The sequence below is a fragment of the Anolis carolinensis genome, chromosome 4, assembly GCF_035594765.1.
Source record: "Anolis carolinensis isolate JA03-04 chromosome 4, rAnoCar3.1.pri, whole genome shotgun sequence".
Lineage (NCBI taxonomy): Eukaryota > Metazoa > Chordata > Lepidosauria > Squamata > Dactyloidae > Anolis > Anolis carolinensis.
Window position 1 is genome coordinate 125567214 of NC_085844.1, and position 22882 is coordinate 125590095.

Below are 22882 nucleotides of genomic sequence, written 5' to 3' on the forward strand. Positions count from 1 at the left end.
ACGTCAAGCCAACCTTGACCAGGACCACCTTCTATCTGGAAATCAATGTCTTCACTGCAAAGGTAACTTCACCAGTTACCTATGGACCCACCACCAAGACCCTACACTTCGAAGGCAATCATACTCAGACATGTGGGATTGCCAATAATGACGATGTGACCGACAGTTTTTCTTCCCTGGATTAATTAAAAATCAGCAGGTGAGCTAAGCACTTACTCTGAAACTATCTGAAATGGCACTTCTGTCACATGGGCCTGAGAGATAAGGACCAGTGATGAAAGCTCCACATGGTCACAGAGAGGTCAATCTGTTCCTAAGGAGAAGAAGGGGAGAAAAAAAAAGACAGTTGAAAGCTTAATGAGTATTATACCATAGGATCCAGAAACAAAGGTTGCCAAATAGCTTGTTCTTTCCCAGCTCAACTTTGTTTTATGGCTTTGTGAATGATTTCCAGCATGCTATGTTTGTGAAGCCAGAATTTTAAGGATAACTGGGACTTTGTCTTTTCTTCAGTGCTTATGCACAGCATTATAAAGCATGCACCAGGTACTTTTGCCTGGCATGTTTCCTGTTCTATTATCATTATCATTATGATGATAACATTTATATCCCACTTTTATCACTTTGATTGAGGTGCAGAATGGCTCAATACATTAAAACAATGCAATTTAAAATCTATAGCATATAAATATTAGAATAGAATTAAACATACAAATCGGTTAAAAGCGTTTAAAACACTGATATAAAATAATAAAATAAAATAATTAAAATCTATATATATATAAATGTACTATGGAGTAAACAACAAAACCACTGAACCAAATCACACCAAATTTGGCCACAAAAGACAGTCATCCAAAATATGTCTTTCAATCAAAAACACCTAGAAAAATAGTCCAAATTACAGAGGATGAGGAAGAGCCTTTCTCCCCCTAACTGCCAGTTAGAAAGGTAGGCTCTGCTGCCTTTAGGCCCCACGCCCTTCATATCCTAGCAACTCCCTCAGCCAAAATGGCACCCAGGGCACAGGTAGAGTGCACTTAGGCCTGATCCACACTGTCTATAAAATACAAATTATCTGATTTCAACTAGATTATATGGCAGTGTAGACTCAAGGTCCTTCCACACAGCTATATTACCCATTTATAATCTTATATTATCTGCTTTGAACTGGATTATCTTGAGTCCACACAGCCATATAATCCAGTTCAGTGTGGATTTTATACAGCTGTGTAGAAGGGCCTCATATAATCCACTTCTAAACAGATAATATAAAATTATAAATATAATATGAAATAATTACTGTGGTATAATAATACAGAACAATATAATCTCTAAAACCAGGACAGTAAATAAAGAGCAACACTCTGAAAGCAGGGAAATTGGGAATTCCAGAAAGGAAACAATCAGGGCCAGCTAACACTTCCCAACAGAGGATTCCCCCAGGCAGGAAGCAGCCAGGCTTTGCAGCTGCAAGGCCATTAAATGCTAATCAAGGTGCCTAATTGCAACATTCATACCTGCCACACCGAGACTATTAATTGCTATTCAAACTGGCCAACCAAGGATTCCACAAAGTAGAAAGTGGCCAGGCTTGCAAGCAGCAAGGCTATCCAGTGCTTTTAAACCTGGCCAACCAAGATTTCCCCTAGGTGAAAAATCCCCAGGCTTTGAAGCCACAAGGCTACTCCGTCCCATTCAACCTGTGACATCATAGGTAATGAGCAATCTCTCCACCTCTATGGTCTTTTTGCAGTTCCTTAAAGTGTTTCTTCCTTTCCCTGCTTCAAAAGGAAAGTTACTATTTCGGATGACATTTTCCAAAGAACATGGCCAGCGGCCGTACAGGTTGCAAAACATTGCAAATTGTAGTCCAAAAAAGGAATTTTTCTAAGCTTTGATTCTGACTCTCTCAGTAAGAACTTTGTGTATCTTTGTTGGAAAAACATGGATTTACAGTTTTCAATCCATTTTGTTGAAACAATCCACTTCCTAGTGTATTTCTTTCCAAGTCATTTCGAGGTCAAGGAAATGGGTCTTAAATCTTGATACAAATTTCAGTTACTTTGGGGATTTGTTTGGCATTCATTGCAATGGCACTGGAATGGATTGATGTTAACAGGGGTGTGTAGGATGCAAAGGAAACTGCTTACATTTCTTGGTTGACTGGCACAGTCCCACACAGTCCAAGTCAGATTCATTTATTCCCTCGTACTGAAAAAGTTGGCCCTCCTTGCTGATGCAATCACATTTAATTAACAAGACTTTGTGCTTGTTGAGTCACAGCTCCCTAAATGACATGCTCCTGAATTGATGGAGTTGCAAGCATTGCCTGATTTCCTTCCAATCAGATACAATTAAAGTCTCCCTCACAATATATTTATAAACTGGCGAAATGGATTGAGCTACGTGGCAGCCAAGATGAGAGAAATCACAAATTGGCCCCTCATTTTCTCTTAGGAACCAGGTAGCACGCACTAAAGTGGAATCAATTGGATGTACTTTGGATTTGCCATTAGAAAAGACCACCTGCAGAGGTGACCCCCCCCCCCCCAAATGAACATGAACGTAACACAAACATAGGAATTAGCTTGCTAGAATCTACCAAATGTCCAGCTGGGCAACAAAAGTGAGAATGTAAACAATATTTGAAAATGTTCAAACAATTGTAGACAACTAGGTTTCTCGGATGTAAGAAAGCCATGGTGAGCAAAGATCTTCACCTATGGTAGTGTGTGCATTTTTGTTTCGTTTTTTGCACAGAACAAAGCTCAAATTGTGAATGTCCAAAAACAGCCGTTTTCAATCCCAAAACAGAAGGGTCAGGGAGATTAAGCTGTAGGGGTGCTAAGCTCCCTCAAAATGTTCAGTTACCAAGGGTAAGGACCACCTATTATTATCCACATTCAAATACGTAGCAAGACACAGCAAACGAGATGTATATGCTGGATTTTGTATCACAAAATCACAAGTCGAACACTTCCCAAGCGTTTAGGACTGTGTGATGTATATCGAATGATGCATGCAAATCTAAGTAAGGTGGCCTTTTGCAGTTGACAGATCGTGATTTTGTCAATGTTTATTGTTTCCAAATGCTGGCTAAGATCTTTTGGCACGGCACCCAGTGTGCCGATTACCACCAGGACCACCTGTACTGGTTTATGCCAGAGCCTTTACAGTTCGATTTTGAGGTCCTGATAACGGCTGAGTTTTTCCTCTTCTTTTTCGTCAATTCAGCTGTTACCTGGTATGGCAACATCAATAATCCAAACTTTTTTCTTTTCCACAACTGTAAGGTCTGGTGTATTGTGTTCCAAAATTTGTCAGTTTGGATTCAAACGTCCCAGAGTATTTTTGGATGCTCATTTTCTACTACCTTTGCAGGTTTGTGATCCCACCAGTTCTTTACTACTGTCAGGTGGTACTTGTGACGTCAGTTCCAATGAATCATTTGGGCCACATAGTTGTGCCTCTGTTTGTAGTCTGTCTGTGTGATTTTCTTGCAGCAGCTGAGGATGTGATCTATGGTTTCATCAGCTTCCTTGTACAGTCTGCATTTTGGTCATCAGGTGATTTTTCGATCCTGGCCTTAATTGCATTTGTTTTGATTGTTTGCTCCTGGGCTGCAAGAATCAGGCCTTCTGTCTCCTCCTTCAGTGTTCCATTAGTGAACCATATCCAGGTCTTCTCCTTATCAACTTTTCCTTCAATTTTGTCAAGAACTGCCCATGTAATGCTTTGTTGTGCCAGCTGTCAACTCTGGTTTGTAGTGCAGTTTTCTTGTACTGATCCTATTATTATTATTATTATTATTATTATTATTATTATTATTATTATTCAAAAAGATCTCATTGTGGGTGTCTACTACAGATCTCCGAGCCAGGATAAAGAACTCAACGAAGTCTCTTGTCAGCAGTTGACCAAACAGGCACAAAGAAGAGATATAGTAGTCATGGGCGAGTTCAACTATCCTGATATCTGCTAGAAAACAAACTTGGCCAAGAGTACAAAGTCCAACAAATTCCTCGCTTGCCTTGCAGACAATGTTATGGTCCAGAAGGTAGAAGAGGCAACAAGGGGATCGGCTGCTCTTGATCTCATCCTAACAAATGCGGAGGACCTGATCAATGCAGTCAAAGTGGTCGGATCCTTAGGGGCAAGCGATCATGTGCTCTTGCAGTTTGCTATACAAAGGAAGGCTGAAACTAAGACAAGTTAAACACGCATTCTGGACTTTAAGAGAGGTGACTTCCAAAAAAATGAAGGAAATACTAAGTGGCATTCCATGGATGCCAATATTAAAAGACAAGGGAGTTAAGGATGGATGGGAGATTTTTTTAAGTGAAATACTCAAGGCGCAAATGCAAGCAGTGCCAACAAAGAAAAAAAATAAGGCAAGTGCAAAAAGCCAGAATTGATATTCAAAGAATTTCTAACCGGGCTAAGACTCAAAAGAAGTGGAAAAGGGGAGAAATCACCAAAGAAGAATTCAAACGAATAGCCAAATCCTGTAGGGAAAAGGTTTGTAAGGCTAAAGCGCAAAACGAGCTCAGGCTTTCCAGAGACATTAAAAACAACAAAAGGGGGGGGGGTTGCTTACGTCGGTAGAAAAAGGAAGAACAAGGAGGCGATAGGGGCTCTGCAAGGAAAAGATGGGGTGATGGTGACAGGGGATAGGGAAAAGGAAGAACTACTTAATGCCTTCTTTGCCTCAGTCTTCTCACAAAAAGAAAGGCAGCCTCAACCGAAGCAACATGGAGTGGATGAAGGATTAGGGGAAATCCAACCCCAAATAGGGAAACAAGTAGTCCAAGAATACCTGGCCACTCAAAATAAATTCACGTCCCCAAGGCGAGATCAACTACATCCAAGAGTATTGAAGGAACTAGCGGAAGTTATTTCAGAACCACTGACAATCATCTTTAAGAGTTCTTGGAGAACGGGAGAAGTCCCAGTAGATTGGAGGAGGGCGAATGTGGTCCCTATCTTCAAGAAGGGGAAAAAGAACAACCCAAACAATTACTGTCCTGTCAGCCTCACATCAATACCAGGGAAGATTCTGGAAAAGATTGTTAAGGGAGTGGTCTGTAAACACTTAGAAACAAATTCAGTCATTGCTAATAGTCCACACGGATTTACCAAAAACAAATCATGCCAGACTAATCTGATCTCCTTTTTTGATAGAGTTACAAGCTGGGTAGATGTGGGGAATGCCATGGATGTAGTGTAACTGGATTTCAGTAAGGCCTTCGACAAGGTCTCCAATGACCTTCTGGCAAAAAAACTAGTCAAATGTGGGCTAGACAAAACTACAGTTAGATGGATCTGTAATTGGCTAAGCGAACGAACCCAAAAGGTGCTCACCAATGCGTTGTCTTCATTTAGGAAAGAAGTAAAGAGTGGAGTGCCGCAGGATTCCATCCGGGCCTGGTTCTGTTCAACATCTTTATTAATGACTTAGACGAAGGGTTAGAAGGCATGATCATCAAGTTTGCAGATGACACCAAACTGGGAGGGATAGCTAACACTCCAGAAGACAGGAATAGAAACTATCTTGACAGACTAGAGAGATGGGCTGAAACTAACAAAATGAAGTCCAACAGGGACAAATGCAAGATACTCCACTTAGGCAGAAAAAATAGAATGCAAAGATACAGAATGGGGGATGCCTGGCTTGACAGCAATACGTGTGAAAAAGATCTTGGAGTCCTTGTGGACAACAAGTTAAACATGAGCCAACAATGTGATGCGGCTGCTAAAAAAAACCAATTGGAGTTTGGCCTGCCTCAATAGGAGTATAGTGTCTACCGTGCTTCCCTGAAAATAAGACAGTGTCTTATATTAATTTTTGCTCCCAAAGATGTGCTAGGTCTTATTTTCAGGGGATGTCTTATTTTTCCATGAAGAAGAATTCACATTTATTGTTGAACAAAAAATTGAACATTTTACTGTACAGTAGTTGTCATCACAGACCAGCATAACCACACAAACTGAATCCTATCAAGAACTTCTTGTTACTACCAATATTTCCATGCACAACACTCTATGGTACGTACATTTACCGATCCTGCATGCTCTGGTGTTCAGTTCGGCGGGCAGGCTTACAAACAAAACTTTGTTAGGTCTTACTTTCAGGGGAGGCCTTATATTTAGCAATTCAGCAAAAGCTCTACTAGGTCTTATTTTCTGGGGATGTCTTATTTTAGGGGAAACAGGGTAGATCCAGGGAAGTCATGCTACCCTTCTATCCTGCCTTGGTCAGACCATACCTGGAATACTGTGTCCAATTCTGGGCACCGCAATTGAAGGGAGAGTTTGACAAGCTGGAATGTGTCCAGAGGAGAGTGTCTAAAATGAACAAGGGTCTGGAGAACAAGCTCTATGAGGAGCGTCTTAAAGAGCTGGGCATGAGTTGGACACAACTAGACAATGTCAGGGGAAAACCTACCTAAGAATGATAATTATGCGGTATCATTTGTAAACATAAAATATCCAGGCAGCCTCTGGGGAAATACCAGGATTATTGGTCACTGCATTGTAGCATATCCACACTTATTATTTTCTTGAGAATCGTCTCTCCTCATCTATTTCCCCTTCTCACCTGTGAGAACAATACGGTGGGATTCCTGCACGGACATCTGTCTCTGGATTAATCTATATCCTTTTCCCTCTTTCTCAGTATCAGGGGTATCCTGCAAGCTCAAAAACTGTCCTTTCATCTTGCCTGCCCTCCTGGCTCAATTGGTAAGACTGAAATTGATAGAAAAAGGAGCAGTTAGGAGCCCCCCCTTAGTTGCCATGGCAGCCCAAGTCCGCATCTCTGTTGCGAAGTTTAAATCCCAAAATTAGCTCCCGATGTTCTAGAGGCGACTTCCTTCAAGAAACCAGAGCCCAGGTATCACAAGACAGTTCTATTCTTATCCTCCCTTCCCAATGAGGAGGTGACCTGCATGCGTTGGCTGCAGAAGAAGCTCCTCTCAGGCAGCAAAATCCTTCCCCTTTTCATTTCTGCTTATTTTTCAGATAAAGCATCTTTGTGGCTCTCTCTTCTGTCTTGCTAAAATAAAAAGTCTTCTCCCTCAAAAGCCTCCCCTTTCTGAATGGCAGGCCTCTCTAGGGAGTGATACCATGATAAGGAAAGTTGTGGGGGCTGGAGCACTCGTCCAATGGCTCATTACTGAATAGATGAATCCCACCATCGTGGGATTTGTTGTTAACAGTTTAAGATATTATGAGTATGGATGAAGAAATAGCTATAGAATTATAGGGCCTGTATGGGTTAAGTTCCACAGGCTATGAGTTGAAATCTGCAACAGGATGCAGAACCTGAATCTGAGAAAAATCAAAAGTACAACTTTGATTTTGCTGTATATACTCGAGTATAAGCCTAGTTTTTCAGCCCTTTTTTAGGACTGAAAAAAACCTCCTCGGCTTATACTCGGCTTATACAACTGCTGACTTGAAGGTTGGTGGTTCGAATCCGCAAGTGAACTCCTGTCTGTCAGCCCTAACTTCCCATGCAGGGACATGAGAGAAGCCTCCCAGCAGGATGGGCAACGTCCCCTGGGCAACGTCTTTGTAGATGGCCGATTCTCACATCAGAATCAATTTGCAGAATCAATTCGCTTCTGATATGATAAAAAAACAAACAAACCTATTCCCATACCCCTGTGTTGGATGGCACCATCAGTGCCCTGAAACAAACGGTAAAAAAAGAACAGGATAGGCTGTATTATAACAAAGAGAAAATTAATTTGATTATTTCTTCTGTTTTGCAGGAACAAATAATTTTTTCTCCCTGTTGCCAGATGTTACAAAAAACTATGCAGTTTTCAAAGGGGTCTTGCATGAGAAGAAAGTCTCCAGCAACCCCTGTGCAACTTTAGCAAGGAGGAAAGGCAGCCTAAGATCTGGAAGGTTACAGCTTTCTTAATCCCTGTCTGTGTCCCCTTCTACATAGCCATATAATCCAGATTATCAAAGCTAGATCTACACTACCATATAAAATCCAGATTATCAACTTTGAAATGGATTAAATGGCATTGTATATTTATATAATCCAGTTCAAAGCAGATAATATGGATTATTTGTTTTGAAAATCTGGATTATATGGCAGTATAGATCCAGCCTGAGTCTGCACTGCCACATAATACAGTTCAAAGCAGATAATCTGGATTTTATATCGCAATGTAGAAGGAGCCTCCTTCTCTCCTGCCCTATATGATACATAGATAAGCACAATTCTGTCTTACAAACAGTCTATAATGCATTTGATAAGGAACACAGCACCTCTAAACATTTTATAAAGACCATGTACATGGCCAAAATAGTGTGAGCGAATGTAACCTTTACACCGGATTTTTCCAGTATGTGTAGAAGCAGCCAAAAATATTTTGCCTTCCCAAATAGGTATGAGCTGGTAGTGACCACATCCTCTGCTAACAGGCAGATGGCTGGTATCATTAACATGACCATTAGTATAGGAGAAAATAATTTGTAGTAGGTACTCCACTTTAACGTGTCAATTTAAGGCTGGAAGAAGATGTGCAGCTGGGAATAGAATGGCAGAGTACATTTTCCTGTTAGTAACATGCTTGTGTATTAAGCATAATTACTAAGGTGCCAGCACGCTTCAATTTCTTTTGCTTGCTTCTGCACTATATAATCCCTGAGAACCATCTTTCATAGGTCTTGTGCACACAGGTACGTACACTGCTTCTGAGAGACCCATGGGGAACATAATCCTTTAGGTAGTCTAAGTAGAATTACTGCATTTCATAGTGTAGCAGTTGCACTTTTTATCTCTTTTTTTGGCCAAAAAAGGAGGGTGCAACTATTATGCAGTGAAAAAAAATCCAGCTACAAGGCTTCACTTGGCTGGCAGCTGTGCAAAGCTCACTAGCTCCAAGAGGACAGGCATACGAGCAAGGTGCACCCTGCCAAATGCCCAGGTGACTGAATGAAGGGTGCAACTATTATGCAAGGAATACTAAAATACTAATTTCCCATCCCAAAAATGGGAGGTGCAACTATTACACTGTGGCAACTATTCTGTGAGGAAATACGGTAGTTGTTAATGGGTGCTGTTCTGCCACTTGCTGCAAGGGAATATGGGACAGCACACACTAAAGGACTAGTATAGAAAGGATCTGCACTCCATTTATTTTATTTCGTAAGAGTAAAACTAATATTTGTGCAAAAATAGGTGTCAGTTGTCAGTACCAAACAAGGCCTAGGAGATACATAGAATCAGAGCCTGTTTCTTAAAACAGAGGTCAAGTTTGAACAGTTTCGACACATTTCAGTATGTATCATACTCCTGTAAACAAGTCTTAACTGAACAAAAATTGTTTCATTTTTTCCTGGATCATTACAAGTGATATTCTTATAAGTTGCGAAAGGATTTCAAGTGAGTTCCCTTAATGTTTCCCCCTTGTCCGCTGCACCATCCTCACTCCTGGTTCTTATGCAAACTTCTAGCCTGCCTACTTTGGAAATTTGCTTTAAAAGGGATCAACATAGTGAAGAAAAAAAAAGCTGGTGACCTTAAAAGAGGAGATGTCCATGCTTAAGGGATTTGAAGATTGAACTATTTTTTAATCAAACTTTCAATCGGAAGATGTAATTTTATTTAAGCAGTACGAAGACATTTAACATCCTTTATACTGTATTTGATTTAGAGCAGCATTTCTCAACCTGGGGGGGGGGGGGGGTTGTGAGGGAGCTTCAAAGGGGTTGTTAAAGACCACCAGAAAACACATATTTCTGATGGTCTTAGGCGACCCCTTCAGAAGGCTGAAGATCTCTTCACTTGTCCTTTGGCCCAATTCTAATGTTGGTGGTGTTCAAGGGGCTCTTTGATTTTAGGTGAACTGTAAATCCCAGCAACTACAACTCCCAAATGTCAAATCCCTTATTTTCCCCAAACTCTACCAGTGTTCACATTTGGGAATATTGAGTATTTGTGCCAAGTTTGGCCCAGATCCAAAGTCCACAGTGCTCTCTGGATGTAGGTGAACTACAACTCCAAAACTCAAGGTCAATGCCCACCAAGCCCTCCCGGTATTTTCTGTTGGTCATGGGAGTTCTATGTGCCAAGTTTGGTTCAATTCCATTGTTGGTGGAGTTCAGAATGCTCTTTGAATGTAGGTGAACAATAAATCCCAGTAACCACAACTCCCAAATGGCAAAATCAATCCCCGCAACCCCCCAGGTATTCAAATTTGGGCGTATTGGGTATTTGAGCCAAATTTGGTCCAGTGAATGAAAATACATCCTGCATATCAGATATTTACATTACGATTCATAACAGTAGCAAAATTACAGTTATGAAGTAGCATTTTTTTTTTATGATTAGGGGTCACCACAACATGAGGAACTGTATTAAGGGGTCACGACATTAGGAAGGTTGAGAACCACTGATCTAGAGGATGAGAAGTCAATTTTTATGTTTTTTATTTGGTGGAGGGGAGTGGGGGGAATTAGGGTAGTTGTTTGTAGTATTTAGAGTTTTTGTAGTGTATTGTACAATCAGTTGTTTATTATAGTGTATTATTATGTTGTTTACACACTATTAGAGGTTTTTTTAAGGGGTGATCTTCAAAGACACCCAGAAGCCGCACTTTTCCCACTCTTGTCCCTGTCACTTAAAGCTCTTTTCAAGTACTCTGCTTCCCAATTCCAACTGCACTTGTCTCCAGTAACAACAAGAAAAGCTTTAAAATGTTTTTAAATGCTTGAATAGCTTTTTTCCTATGTTTGTATTCTGTTTCTATGCTGTTTCCATTCATACTACCCATGTACACTGGTACAGATGAACATATACAATTACTTCCCTTTGGGGATTAATTGTATATAGCAAAGCATAAATCAGATGCTAGACTCTTTAAGCAAGGGTTCTAGCTACTGCTACCTTTTACTCTGCCAGTAAAAGGACTCAAGGTAAGGCAAGCAATGGAAGGAAGGTGTTGGCTTGAGATCCAGGTGTAATGCCCTATCCACCTAGTGCTCTAAAGCAGAGCCTCTTAAACTTTTTCTACTCATGACCCCTTTCCATTTGATGAATTTTTTGTGACCCCAGGTATATAGATATATAAATATAAAAACCAAGATAATAAATCATTATTTGCAAGGCTTGCTAAACAGGATCCTTTTTCTTTTTTGTGAAGTATAGGTGAAGCATTTTCTGCAGAATTCAGTGCGTTCTTGTAAACGCTGAACATTGTTGCTAACAGATTTGGGTAAATGGATAGCATTCAGAAATATTTTACCATTGCCAAATTTTGCATGATCCCAATACTGGGCTAAAAGAATCCCATTTGGCATCAGAGTCCACAGTTTAGAGCTAAGCTTTAAGGCTGAGCAAGCCCAGTTTCTTCCGTAAACAGATTATTTTGATAATGCTTTCTTAGGCTCATGTCTCAGGCTGTAAAGCTTCACCCACACATTTGGTATTATACTAAATGTCCTTTGACCAGAAGCTGGCCACTTGGAGTGCCTTTGGTGTTGCTATAGGAAGGTCCTCCATTGTGCATGTGGCAGGGCTCAGACTGCATTGTAGTAAGTGGTCTGTGATTTGCTCTTCTCCACAATTGCATATTGTGGGCTCCACTTTGTAGCCCCATTTCTTAAGGTTGGTTCTGCATTTCGTGGTGCCAGAATGGTTTTCAGCGCATTCCAAGTCGCCCAGTCTTCTGTGTGCCCAGGAAGGAGTTTATCATCTGGCATCAGCCACTGATTGAGGTTTCGGATTTTAGCCTGCCACCTTTGGACTCTCGCTTGTTGAGGTATTCCTGCGAGTATCTCTGTAGATCTTAGAAAGCCATTTCTTGATTTAAGGCATTGGTAGGCTGGCTGATATCGGAACAGGGGATGGGCCGGAGATGTCAATGCGTTGATCCTTTCATTGTTGGCTGCTACTTCCCGGTGGATGTCAGGTGGTGCAATGCCAGTAGTCTGGGGCGTAGACATCCTGCGGCATGTCTCATTAAAAACCACATCCCCAGGTTGTGCCAGTCAGCTTTCGTATGTTATTTCTACCGCCCACTTTTTGCGTGATAGTCAAGCAGTGCTTCTTATAAGTCAGAGTACGGTCCAGGGTAACTCCCAAGTATTTTGGTGGGCTGCAATGCTCCATTGGAATTTCTTTCCGGGTAATCCTAAGAGCTGGAGATGCTTGTCTATTCTTAAGGTGAAAAGCACAACTCTGCGTTTTAGATGGATTAGGGATCAGATGGTTTTCCCTGTAATAGGCAATAAGAGCACCTAAAGCAGGGGTCCCCAAACTTTTTAAACAGGGGGCCAGTTCATGATCTTTCGGACCGTTGGAGGGCCGGACTATAGTTGGCCACCGAGCAATAATAATAATTAATAATAATAATAACAACAATAATAATAAAAAAGAGGGTTGGAAGAGACCCTTTGGGCCATTGAGTCCAATCCCCTTCTGCCTTTGTGCACCGAAAGCACAAGCAAAGCATCCCTGACAGATGGCCACCCAGCCTCAATGTTAATAATAATAATAATAATAATAATAATAATAATAATAATAATAATAATAATAATAAGGGTTGGAAGAGACCCCTTGGGCCATTGAGTCCAATCCCTTTCTGCCTTTGTGCACCGAAAGCACAAGCAAAGCATCCCTGACAGATGGCCACCCAGCCTCAATGTTAATAATAATAATAATAATAATAATAATAATAATAAAGAGGGTTGGAAGAGACCCCTTGGGCCATTTAGTTCTATCCCCTTCTGCCTTTGTGCACCAAAAGCCATTAGTATTGCCCCTGACAGATGTCCACCCAGCCTCAATGTTAATAATAATAATAATAATAATAATAATAATAATAATAATAATAATAATAATAATAAGGGTTGTAAGAGAAGAAGAGACCCCTTCTGCCCTTGTGCCGTGGGGGCCGGATAAATGGCTTCGATGGACCGCATTCGGCCCCCGGGCCTTAGTTTGGGGACCCCTGACTTAAAGCTTCAGAGAACTTCTGTTCACCATTTCAAATCTCCCTGCTTGGGCAGTGATGGCACGATCATCAGCATGGATGAAACTCTCTGTCCTTTCTGGCAGTGGCTGATCATTTGTGTAACTGCTAAACATTCTGGCATGCTGATAATTTATTTATTTATTTATTTACAGCATTTATATTCTGCCCTTCTCACCCCGAAGGGGACTCAGGGCGAATCACATTGCACACATAAAGGTAAACATTCAATGCCATGACATAGAACAGAGACAGAGACAAGACGCAGTCCTCGAACTCATGACCTCTTGGTCAGAATGATTTGTTGATTTGTTGCAGCTGGCTTGCTTTCCAGCCTGCACCACAGCCCGGTCCTAATATGATAACATATTAATTTGGCACATATGGTAGGAATGTTACCAGTCTTCTCCCAAAACAGCCATTTCCCAAAGAGTATTCGATGTGGTTGTTGATACGGCCAACTGTAAGTCTCTTGTTCACGGGCTGCTACCAGAGCCCCTTGAACTATACAGTACTGGGTGGTCCTAGCCAAGATGGCTATGGTGCCAAGTTTAATTCAGTTCAGCAGAGAAATCCTAAAGGGTATCTGTCAATAGAAAGAAAGCCCCTGGACAAAACAGCAGTTGGGCCTGATGGTGCCAAACCATCCCTTTTGTTAATTACACTGAAATGACTTCATCATTCCCCTCTTGTTCAGTTCTCAATGAAATCTCCGCCCTGTGGCACACTTTGCAGATGACTACATGGGCACAGCTGGGCACAGATCCAGTCTGAGTTGGACTGCATTAGAGCAAAAGTGGTGCCTTGGCAAGCACAGCAGCTGCCCAGCCCAAAGGCTAAGGCCCTGGGCTGCAGCCAATGTGTTTCATTACTTCTCTTGCGCTTTTCCCTAAGCACGTATCCAAATCTTTTCTTCCTCTAAGGGAAAGAGATTATTCTGGCAAGAGTGGGCACCAAGGGCAGATGAAGAGTCATCATGCCTGAGGTCCCCATATTGAAACACCTGCTACAAGTTCAGCTCTTGGGCCTTAGGAGGCAAGTGGACAGGGTGAGCATGGGGCCAGGAGAGCATGGTATGACCTGTTCTAAAACAGGCTTTGCAATGCTAAGGGGACATGGCAGATTTGAACAACATGTCACTAAAAGGGATGCACACAAATGGCAAGTTGCTGCATTTGTAATGAAAATCTGGCAATTCATGTAGAACAAATATAGTGGGAGATTTGGGTATTTTTTTTACTGTATTTACTATTTTAAAGAAATTAAATGAGAATACAGAAATGCTGGACTACTCTGACAACCATCATGTCAGACTACACAGAGAAGCCATTAAAATCCACAACAAGCATGTGGACAATTTTAACAGAAAGGAGGAAACCATGAACAAAATCTGGTTACCAGTATGAAAAAACACCAGACTCAAGACAATAAATAAAGAATAACACTTAGAAACAGGGGAATTTCAGACAACAACCAAGTGCCAGTTAACATCTCCCAAACAAAGATGCCTCCAGGCACAACAGCCAGATTGTTTGTTGTTTATTCGTTCAATCGCTTCTGACTCTTCGTGACCTCATGGACCAGCCCACGCCAGAGCTCCCTGTCGGCTGTAGCCCCCCACAGCTCCCTCAAGGTCAAGCCAGTCATTTCAAGGATATCATCCATCCATTTTGCCCTTGGTCAGCCCCTCTTCCTTTTTCCTTCCATTTTCCCCAGCATCATGATCTTCTCCAAGCTGTCCTGTCTTCTCATTATATGACTAAAGTACTTCATAGCCAGGCTACCGCTATGTAAATAATATACCCTCACTGATTGACTTTGCAGCTGCAAAGCTACTGAATACTAATCAAGCTTGCTACATTCACACTTGTTTGAAACAGACCAGGATTCTTTCTCTCACCCTGGACATTCCACAGGTATATATACACCTGTCCTGTTTTGTCTTGCAAGAACAGCCTTAAGACACTGTGGTAAGTAAATGAAAACTGCTTTACTTCAGCAAAACATAAAGTACAGCACACTCAGTTGAATAATGCAAAAGAAAACAAGGAAGTCTTAGGGCAAACGCAGTTCTTAGTCTCTGATACAGCCCCAAATCAAATAGCAATCTTACTTCAGACAAAGAAACAGCAATAAATCCAGATGCAGACTTGGAGCAGGCACACGGGGAGCGAAGGCATTAGAGTCAGTTTGTTACCAGCAAGAGCTGGCTGCACCTGCTTCTGCTTTATAGCCCTGGGTCCCCTCACAGCTGCTAGGGCAGTTCCTAATTACTCAGCAGCATTTCTGGCAGCTATTATAGCTAAGCAACGTCTCTGCTCTGTTTCCTTTCGCCTCTCCTGAAATGTGGGTACATGCAAAATCTCCTCCTCAGATTCCAACTCACCCTCAGATTCATGAACACTTTCTTGCTCCCCTTCCTCTTCTGAAGAAGAGGAATCCCTAACAACACCCCACTTGCCTCACTAGCAAGAGAATCTCTGAAGATGGCAGTCACAGATGCAGGCGAAACATCAGGAGAGAATGCTAGTGGAATATGGTCATACAGCCCGAAAAACTCACAGCAACCCAGTGATTCCGGCCATGAAAGCCTTCGACAACACAAATGAAATGATGCTTCTGATGTCTCATACTATTTCCTTGTCATTCCTAGCATCATTTGCAATTTCCTCTGCTCTCTACTGAAATGGGTTTCTTTTTATTTGAGCGGAGAGGAACCTTCACTCCTTTTTACATTTTTACAGTTATAGTGTATCAGTGAATTGTTGAAATAGCACTTGTGCAGTATGGCACTAAGACTATGGAAATAATGTAAAAACCAGAGAGGAGACCAACTTGCCAGCCAGAGGACCGCTTCAACCAAGGATGCCCCAGTTTTAAACAGCTTTAGAAAAGTTTTGTGCAAATCCAGGAAACTGTTACAAATAGCCCACAAAAAGGAGGATGCAACAACAACTCGAAAAGCCCAAGGAGCTTTGTCACAAGAAACCAGGGCCATAGCAAAAAAAAAAAATGGGGGAGGGGGCGTTGAAACCTTTTTTTTTTTTTGCGAATCATGAAGAGTAGTTCCATAACGCAAAACAATTTAGAAATCAGGCTCCATCGATAAACTTCAGTAGATACTCAAGACAGATAAATTTCAGTGGACACTCATGGGGATTTGGTTAATCAGTTAAAATCCACGAGTAAACCCATTTTTTTAAACCTGAAATTTTTTTTGAGGGGGGGGGAGTTGAACCCCTAACTCCCTCCCCCTTGGCTACAGCCCTGCAAGAAACCATATTTCTTTCGACTGTCTAAAAGAGCCTTTTTCTTGCTACCTTTCTAAGGGACTTTTAGTATATCTAATATTAAGACTCCCAGTTGTGTGATATTGTCAAATTCATTTGATTATAAAATCTTCAGGAGTGATTGCTGAGTTATGAGTCATACGTTTTATTTTTCATATATTGTGCTGTTCCGCCTTATCCCACAGAGAGGAGTAATCAGAGTGCTAACCCAAGACTCCGAAGCCTCAGCTCCAACTCTGCATCTCTCTGCCAATGCAACAGAAAAGAGAGGGCCAAGGATCAAGATGGCCTGGCTGCACAGGGCAAAAATCACACTAGTGACACCTCCTTCTCCCTGCAGGTCATATGGTAACATTTGGGGTAAAATCACTTTGAAATTAAGAAACTTCAGAGGCTGAAAAGTTGGGGTTAAGGAATCTATGTTCCTATGGTAGAGCATGTAAAGCAAGCCTCATGAAGAACACAGCTGTTTGTCTACCCTGGGAAACAAAAGACTGAGAGGTACCCGTATATACTCGAGTATAAGCCGACCCGAATATAAGCCGAGGCACCTAATTTTATCACAAGAAAGCTGGGAAAACATTGACTCAAGTATAAGCCGAGAGTGGTAAATTTCAGAAATAAAAATAAAAACCAATAAAATTACATTAATCGAGGCATCGGTAGGTTAAAAGTTTTTGAATATTTACATAAAACTCTAAGATAAGACTGTCCAACTCTGATTAAATCATTATTCTCATCTTCTTCAATGTAAATGCCCTTATATATCCTTTTAATAATAATAAAGTAAAATAATAAATGTAATTTATTTATTTACTTATTTAATTTATATACCGCTCTTCTCCCCCAGGGGGACTCATAACAACAACAATAATAACAATAATAATATCAGAGTGAAATAAAAAATGTACAGTAGAGTCTCACTTATCCAACACTCGCTTATCCAACGTTCTGGATTATCCAACGCATTTTTGTAGTCAATGTTTTCAACACATCGTGATATTTTGGTGGTAAATTTGTAAATACAGTAATTACTACATAGCATTACTGCGTATTGAACTACCTTTTCTGTCAAATTTGTTGTATAACATGATGTTTTGGTGCTTAATTTGTAAAATCATAACCTAATTTGATGTTTAATAGGCTTTTCCTTAATGCCTCCTTATTATCCAACATATTCGCTTATCCAACATTCTGCCAGCCTGTTTATGTTTATGTTAGATAAGTGAGGCTCTACTGTATTAATAATAATAAAAATAGTGTAAAATAAATGTAATACTAACAATAGTAATAGAGTAAAATAATAAATGTAATAATACCAATTTTAAAAAAAGTGGGAGCCCCGGTGGCGAAGTGTGTTAAAGCACTGAGCTGCTGAACCTGATGACCAAAAGGTCCCAGGTTCAAATCCCGGGAGCAGAGTGAGCGCCCGCTGTTAGCTCCAGTTTCTGCCAACCTAGCAGGTCAAAAACATGCCAATGTGAGTAGATCAATAGGTACCGCTATTGGCGGAAAGTAACAGCCCTCCATGCAGTCATGCCAGCCACATGACCTTGGAGGTGTCTACAGACAACACAGGCTCTTCGGCTTAGAAATGGAGATGAGCACCAACCCCCAGAGTCAGACATGACTGGACTTAATGTCAGGGGAAACCTTTACCTTTACCTTATCAATAATAATAGAGAAAAATAATAAATGTACCATATATATTCGAGTATAAGCCAACCAGGACCCTCACTCGAGTATAAGCTGAGAGGGACTTTTTCAGTCCTAAAAAAGGGCTGAAAAACTAGGCTTATACTCGAGAATATACAGTAATTTATAACGATCTACAAATATCTTAAGGATATATCCTCTTAGTACCCCAGAAGGTACAGCATAATCCTGTGGATTGAAGTTACAAGAAATGTGCTTCTGATTATGCATTAGGAAGAACCTGACAGTGCAAACAGTATGACAGTAGAACAGACAGAGCCCCTGGTGGTGCAGAGGGTTAAACTACTGAGCTGCTGAACTTGCTGACTGAAAGGTTGGTAGTTTGAATCCGGGGAGTGGGGTGAACTCCCGCTGCTGGCCCCAGCTTCTGCCAACCTAGCAGCTTGAAAACATGCAAATGTGAGTAGATCAATAGGTACCGCTCTGGCGGGAAATTAATGGTGCTCCATGCAGTCATGCCGACCGCATGACCTTGGAGGTGTCTACGGACAACGCCTGCTCTTCCGCTTAGAAATGGAGATGAGCACCAACCTCCAGAGCCAGACATGACTTAATGTCAGGGGAAAACCTTTACCTATACTAGAACAGACTTCCATGGAAAGTGTTGGATTCTTCTTCATTGGAAGTTTTGAAACATAGTTTGGATAGCCATCTGTTGGAGATACCAAAGCTGTGGACTTCTTGGATCAGCAAGAGGTTGGAACAGGCAACTGTTCAGAGCTATTCCAACTCTATGTTTCTCCAACATATAAGGTAGAGATGGAAAAAGTGCAGTCCTTCAGATGTTGTTGGGACTGCCACTCCTACCACTCCAGCGCTGTTTAGCCAATAGCTCTGAATGATGAGAGTTGCGATCCATACTCCCAAGAGTCACAAATTGCTAATTCTTGATAACTCAAGTAAGATATTTTAGCTGGTTTGGATTGTCTATTGCACATGGGATCTGCCTGACTCTGTTTTTACAGTCTGCTCCCCAGCTTTTTTTCGCAAGATGGTCATTTAGGGCCCTTCCAGACAGACCCTATATCCCAGGATCTGATCCCAGGTTTTCCACTTTAAATTGGATTATATGAATCCACACTGCCAGATAATCTGGAATAAACAGAAAACCTGGGATCAGATCCTGGGATATAGGGCCTGTCTGGAAGGACCCTTAGTGGCTAAGGGGTAAGCCTAGAATAAAAAGAATGAAAAGCATATAAATTTCAGTAGTGGAAGATAAGCTTACTCCATCTTCTATGGGCCCTTCCACACAGCCATATAACCCAGAATATCAGGCAGAAAATCCCACAATCTCTGCTTGGAACTGGGTTATCTGAGTCCACACTGTCATATATCCCAGTTTAAAGCAAATAATGTGGGATTTTATTCAGCTGTATGGAAGGGGCCTATGTGACATCCCTTAAGATATGTGTACATAATTATAAACATTTTCAAAATGTTTATAATTGACTCCATTTGAAGCTGAAGTTCCCTTTAAAGAATGAGATTTTGGAGGGGAAAAGTATACAACAGAACCACATATTTAATTCTTGGGGGTTAGTTGAAATATTGTACAGTCGAAGTGCTACCAAAATACATTTATGAATTGTTTGACATCTTTCCTTTCAAGAATCCAGTTTTTTTTTAAAAAAGAGACCTAAAAGCATTACCCCCCACTAGTAAAGAAGAGCACTCCCCCCCCCCCATGTTCTTTCTATCTTTTAGATGAAAGTGGACAAATAGATTTGCTGCCAGTTCTGTAAGTAAATTCACTCTTGCCTCGAGACATTTTGTAATATGTTGAATTCCCAAGTGAGATTCCTCTTTTCTTTTTCATTTTAAAAAGAAATAGGTCTCTGAGCACCGGAACAAAGGGATTTGTAATGGGGCCAACGATCAAGTCAGACTGATGGTCTGTGGATCTCCATTCTCATCAGAAGCCCACTTTTGTAAGATATGTGTTTGTTTTTAGAGTTCCTAACCCCCTTTTTTCTTGTGCAAGCAGATAAAATTGAAAGTTTGTAGGGCAAAGTTTGATTACCCAGAGGTTGATGGAAGTACACCTATTTGAAACAGGTAAAATCATCTTTACAGTGCTCTTGGGAAAGTAGTTCACACCCCTTCACCTTTTCTGTCATGTACATTAAGGGAAACAATTTTAGAGATTTACCTTGTGTCCATAGGGCAGCAGAAAGAAGGACAAAGACCTTCTTTCATTTTTTTCTGACTCTATAGCAGTGCTTCTCAACTTGAGGGTCGGGACCCGGGGGGGGGGGGGTGGTCGTGAGGCCGTGTCAGAGGGGTCACCAAAGACCATCAGAAAACACATATTTCTGATGGTCTTAAGAACCCCTTTGGCAGAGAAGACTGAAGATCTCTTCGCCTGTCCTTCTCTTCCTTTTTGGAAACAGATGGCGAATCCTCCCACCAAAAGCCCAATTTGCCAATTCTATCATTAGTAGGGTTTGAGGGGCTCTTTGAGTGTAGGTGAAGTATAAATCCTAGCAAGTACAACTCCCAAATATCAAGGTCTATTTTCCTCAAATTCCACCAGTGTCCACATTTGGGCATATTGAGTATTTGTGCCAAGTTTGGTCTAGATCAGTGGTTCCCAAACTTATTTGGCCTACCGCCCCCTTTCCAGAAAAAATATTACTCAGCGCCCCCTGGAAAAAGACTTTTTAAAAATGTTTAATAGCAATTAAACAAAAAGATATATGTATTAATGTTTTTACCTTTTTTATAAAATATAGTAAATAAAGATGTAAATTTGAAACATTGAAGTTTGAAATTATGAAACTATTTACATACAACGTATGTAATACAAAAAAATGCACCTGTGGCCATCACCGCCCCCCTGTATCACTGCAGCGCCCACCAGGGGGCGGTAGCGCCCACTTTGGGAATCACTGGTCTAGATCCATCATTGTTTGAGTCCACAGTGCTCTCTGGATGTAGGTGAACTATAACTCCAAAACACAAGGTCAGTGCCTGTGGTGAAGTGTAAATTTTGGTTTGCAGTTGTTATGTTTAATTATAGGTATATGTTTGGAATGGGTAAGTATTAGAGTTATCAGTGCGTGGGGGATGGTAGCCAGCTCAGCATTCTGAGGCAGGTTGCCATAGAAACATAGGCAGAGCCAACTGCCATTTGGTAAGAGAGAGCAGATTTTGAAAAGAGAGTCAGTCTGTGATCAGAGAATCACAGGGAAGACTGATTCTAAGGTAGTGAGAACCAGGGAAGTTCAGATCTCTAGTTTGAGTCATTTTAAATAGGTCAAGTGACTTATTTAAGTTAGTAATGGAGTCTGAGTGATAAAGGGAAAGAAATCCCAGTTGGATCTGTAGTGATCAGTTGAATTAAGAACATCAGTTGGTGTCACGACCCGGCTGCAGGGCACCAATAACCATACACAGAGGCCAGAATCTATCTAATATCTTTATTGAAGGAGTATATAAAGTTAATAAAAACAAGTGTAGAAAATAGTCCAGAATTAGACCTTTCAGGAAAGGTCAAAATTAGTCCAAAGAAACAATGTCCAATATGAAATATTAAGGTCCAAAGTTGTAATCCAATAACCGAAACACTCACTTTGCCAGGCAAAGTGAGGGGAGATGACAAGGTCCTTTAGTCCATGAACTTGAGCAAGGCTAGGAAATAACTTGAAACAAGGCTTGATACAAGGCAACAAGGAACGAGGAGCGAGAACAAGATCCGTGGAATTACTTGGCAAAATCCGGAAGACAAGGCAAGGCTGAGTCCTGGAAAACAAGGCAAGGTCCGTGGAGGTAAACAAGGCTGGAAACGGGAACGAAGGCTTGGAAACGGAGCGAAGGCTTGGAATCAGGAACAAGGCTTGAAACAGGAACGAGGCTTGGAAACGGAGCGCGCTGTCCACACACAACTCACTCCAGTAGCTGACGAATTGACTCCGCAAGATGCCTTTGTGGGTAAAACACCTAAATAGGGTCTAGTTTTCCCACCAAAGAGCAGTTCTCTGGGGAACTAGAAACGAAAGCTAATCTCTGAGTCCAGATGCATGACTCCTTAAGGTTTCCCATGGAAAGCAGGCTTAATCAGCTGAATTCTTAGCAGCTATCCTAGCACTCCTACGAGAGGCCGCTTGAACTGCTCTCTGATGTTTACAAAACTCGTGGCGAGAAAACACAGGAGATTTAGACTCAGGGCTTGTTTGACAGATTTCTGGAAGACAAATCTCTTGCAGGTGCAAGGTTCCCAAATCTGGCTGGGAAGGTTCCAATTCTGACTGAGACGGTGAAAAACCCAAGTTCTCCTCTTCATCTGGGACTACAGTGCCATGAACGGGACTACATGGCCCATGACTCATCACAGTTGGAAGAAAAAAAGTTTAAACTGCTCAAGGGAAGAAATAATTCTTTTGAGAGTTGTATCATCACATGTTATCACTGTAACTGCTGAAGAAGTGTACCTCTAAGTGAGAAGCAACATTGAAACCGCTAAGCTTATGTACCTGAATAAACTTGTTACTGTTTTTCAACATCCAAGCCTCTGTTACATACATTCTAAGCCAAGTTACGCTACCCTTTAAAGTAAAAGTAAACATCTCCCTGCGTCTTTGGTGGTTGCAATGTCCTAGTGCCCATTAAATCTTTCTAATATTTTCATGGACGTTCTGTGTGCCAAGTTTGGTTCAATTCCATCGTTGGTAGAGTTCAGAATGCTCTTTGATTGTAGATTAACTATAACTCCTCCCAACCTTACCAGTATTCAAATTTGGGCGTATTGGGTATTGTGCCAAATTTGGTCCAGAGAATGAAAATAAATCCTGCATTTGAGATATTTACATTACAATTCATAACAGTAACAAAATTACAGTTATGAAGTAGTAATGAAAATAATTTTATGGTTGGGGT

At 41.2% G+C, this 22882-nt stretch overlaps 1 protein-coding gene across 5 annotated transcripts in view; it reads right to left on the reverse strand.

The window, feature by feature from the left end:
* Positions 1-22882, reverse strand: part of LOC100564981 (protein FAM163A) — a 161063-nt gene that overhangs the window by 13021 nt on the left and 125160 nt on the right. For all 5 annotated transcript variants that reach the window (XM_062977748.1, XM_008108918.3, XM_008108917.3 and 2 more), the window contains one exon: positions 217-313. The gene's annotated coding sequence lies outside the window, so the exon portion shown is untranslated. The remainder of the gene's footprint in view (positions 1-216; positions 314-22882) is intronic.